Source organism: Aethalodelphis obliquidens, unplaced genomic scaffold (genome assembly GCF_003676395.1).
Source record: "Aethalodelphis obliquidens isolate GAN/ISIS:26980383/991018 unplaced genomic scaffold, ASM367639v1 scaffold27, whole genome shotgun sequence".
Classification (NCBI taxonomy): Eukaryota; Metazoa; Chordata; class Mammalia; order Artiodactyla; family Delphinidae; genus Aethalodelphis; species Aethalodelphis obliquidens.
In genome coordinates this window covers 19,183,408-19,187,279 of record NW_020837971.1, presented here as the reverse complement: position 1 = coordinate 19,187,279, position 3,872 = coordinate 19,183,408, and the positions used below count along the sequence as shown (strand labels likewise).

Below are 3,872 nucleotides of genomic sequence, written 5' to 3'. Positions count from 1 at the left end.
ACACACACACACAATGGAATATTATTCAGCCGTAAAAAAAATCTGCCATTTGCAGCAACATGGGTGGATTTGGAGGGCATTATGTGTAGTGAAATAAGTCAGACAGAGAAAGACAAATACTATATGATATCACTTATATGTGGAACCTAAAAAATACAACAAACTAGTGAATATAATAAAAAAGAAGCAAACTCACAGATACAGAGGACAAACTAGTGGTTACCAGCAGGGGGAGGAGGGACACTATATGGGTGGAGGAGGGGGAGGTACAAACTATTGGGTATAAGACAGGCCCAAGGATGTGTTGTACAACATGGGGAGTATAGCCAATATTTTGTAATGACAGTAAATGGAACGTAACCTTTAAAAATGTATAAAAATAAATTAAAAAAATAAAATAACATAGCTTTTTCTTAATTATATATTTTTAATTATTTCTAGTTTAGGTTTATTATGCCTGTTCTCTTAAGAGAACTTCTTTGTTGCCACTCTTTTCTTGATTGTTTTATTTATTTTCTCCTCTTTATTTGGAATTATGATTAGGGTAAAATTTAGGCTGAAGTGTGTGATTTTCTTGTTATTTTCTAAATGTATATTCTTGTGTTTTTATTTTTCCTCCTTAACTCAATAGTTATTTGAGAGATTGATTTAAAAAATAGATATACAAATTGATTTATTTTAAAAATAGCATTTTGTGTGATTGCCACACATTGGAGAAAAATATGAAAAACACAATTAACTGAAGATAACTTTATTCCACAATTCAGAGATAACAATTATTAACCTTTAGTTGTATATCCTTTTTATTTTTATTCTAAGCATAGGCAGAATACATTAAACTAAGGTAATATTGTAAATACTGCTTTATGAAATACCTTCTTCCACTTCATAAAAAACATGAATATTTTACCACAGTGACCTGTAGACTTGCACTGTATTAATACAAGATAATTTATGTAACTGACACCATTTTATTGAATGTTTGGAGTATTTACTCCCTTTTTTCCTGTACATAAAATCATTATGGATTTCTCTGATTATTTGTCTAGGAAAATTCTGTAAGTTGAATTATTGGATCAATTTTTAAGGGCATTCTAAAGCTTTTGATTCATATTAGCAACTAGTCCTACAAAAAAGTCACACAAAATTATACTCTCATTAGTGAGAGACAAGAATGCTTTTTCCCTCTATTCATGTCCTCAATTAAGATTATTTAAACAGCTGTCCATTTTATTTTTCATTTTATAATGTTTCTACTACCATTTTTTTTGTACTTTGATACCTATTTGTATTTCTTTTTTAATGAATAACTTCACATTTTTATTCATTAAAACTTGTTGATTCCATTTCTTTTTGTTTATTTATTATAGCTTTTATAAGTTTGTTATCCCTTTGTGGACCATATGTTTTTTCTAGTTTGTCATTTAAATTTGTTTTTGCTTGCTTTTCCTATTTTAAATGTTTAACTATTAATTTCCAATTTTGTTGCATTTTGATCATTGCATAAAATACTATACAAGTGATAATTGCTAATATTGTTGTACACATGAGTATGACTGTCTCCTAGTTTTAATACATCTTATCTTTGTGTGGTTATCTCCCCATTGCCTTGAGAAAGGCATTCTCTGCTTACTTCTCTGGTAATATTCTTCTCTGTTCCTTGTCACTTCTATAAGAGCCCTCACAGTTAATTAATTTTCTGACTCTCTTGCTCCCTTACCTGTTCTCAAGTAAATAGTTTGATGACAGTTTGATGTTTCTTCATGCAATATTCAGTCTCTTACAGAATAATAAGACATTGTAGTGACCTAGAATGTCATGGTCTTTCCAGTTGAGGACATTGTAATTTTAATTTTGTGAGGATGTGTTATTTGGTGTCTGATACTCATATAATAGTCATATATGTAATATATGTACATACCATATATACCAGAATGAGTATGCCAGAATATAAACTATGACTGTCCCAACAAGTAAAATCAAAGTGGTGTTTATAGAATGAATACCCCAGGAGGACCTGGGATTCCAGTTTCCTGATAGATAAGCGATGAAGGGATTCTTGGTGCGATACTTTTATTTACAAGTAAATGGTTAGCAATCAATAAATCAAAGGGAAAAATAAGTATTTTTCAATAACCTCAAATTGTTGCAATTCCATTCCATTTTCTTCTGCAATTGTTCTGTCTCCTGAGTAATCTACTTATTTTTCTCTCTCTCTTTACCACCTCATCCCAATTTACAGAATGGTATCTCCAATCCTAGAATGAACAAACAAACAAAGAAAACATAGCAAATAACAAAGAAGTTCACCTCCCTTGATTCCATATCACCTTCTGCTCCATTTTCTGCAATACTTCAAAGCAAACGCCTTGCTCGCATCCAAGAGAACTGGCGTTTCCACTTCCTCCTCTGCCCAGGTCCCCACGGCAGCAGCTCTTGCCAGGTCACCAGCGCACCCCACTTGGTCCTGTCCTGTTTCCCTGCTGGCTCAGCAGCAGTGCAGACAGATGACGCTGCCTCCTCCTCAAAACGCCCTCTCTCCTGGTCTCCTCCTAGCCCTCTGGCTGCTCCCTCTCAGACTCCTTTTTTGGATCCTTTTCTCCTTGGTTTGAAAGCACTGAGGGACTCTAGACTCTGGACCTAATATCGGGCTCACTCTCTTCTCTGTCCACGTAATCTCCCTTCAAGGCTTGATCCTGTCCTGTGGACTAAAGGCTTTTTTTATGTCTGACTTCTTTTACTCAGCAAACTATTTCTGAAATTCGTCCATGGAATTGCATGTATTGATAGGGTTTTCTTTTTCATTTTTATTGCTGGTATTTATTAATTTATCCACCTATTGGTGGACATTTGGGTTGTGTTCAGTTTGGGGCTATTATAAATAAAGTTACCATGAACATTCAAGTTAAGTCTTTATGTGGACAAAGTTTTCATTTTGGGGGTGTGGGTGGTAAATACTTTTGCTGAGTCTTTTGGTAAATATATGTTTAACTTTATAAGTAACTGACAAACGACTTTCCAAAGTAGTTGTGCCATTTTTGCGTTCCCAGCAGCCCGATGGGAGGTTCCTTTGGCATTTTTCTTTTAATTTTAGCCATTCTAGTTGGCAAATAGTGATGTTAACTTGCATTTATATGGTGAGTAATGATGTTGAGCATCTTTTCATGTATTTATTAGCTACACATTTTGCCCATTTTTATTAGGTTATTTGTCTTCCTCTTATTTAGTTGTATGAATTCTTCATATGTTCTAGATACACATCCTTTGTCAGATGTATGCACTGAGAATATGCCTCCCAGTTTGTATCTGGATGTGTCCTTCTACCTAAGGGCACTGTTCTTTTGAAAATGGCCAACTGTACAGAACCCTGTTTCTTTCTGGATTCAAGTAATCATGCTCTCCCTACATCCTTATAGGCTCATATGGTGAGAGCAGGGCTGCCCCCAGCTGGGATACTGCACTAACACATGCTTCTGTGAACGTTTCCTTTGAAAATAAATTCTCCTTGAGCCATATATCTCCTTTAGGGCCGTTTGTTTTCTCTCTCATCTCTCTATATATCTTTCTGATTATCTTCTCCCACTAGAATACAAACTCCATGAAAGACATGATCAGTGTGTCTTACCTGCCATTGTATCTTTAAAAAACTACCTCGCTAGGGGCTTCCCTGGTGGCGCAGTGGTTGAGAGTCCGCCTGCCAATGCAGGCGACACGGGTTCGTGCCCCGGTCCGGGAAGATCCCACATGCCGTGGAGCGGCTGGGCCCGTGAGCCATGGCCGCTGAGCCTGCGCGTCCGGAGCCTGTGCTCCGCAACGGGAGAGGCTACAGCAGTGAGAGGCCCGCGTACCGCAAAAAAAAAAAAAAAAAAAAA

General features: G+C 36.1%; 1 long non-coding RNA gene across 3 annotated transcripts in view; it reads left to right on the top strand.

Annotated features, from left to right (window-relative positions):
* Positions 1-3,872, top strand: part of LOC113629573 (uncharacterized) — a 135,122-nt gene that overhangs the window by 74,825 nt on the left and 56,425 nt on the right. The gene's annotated exons all lie outside the window — the stretch shown is intronic.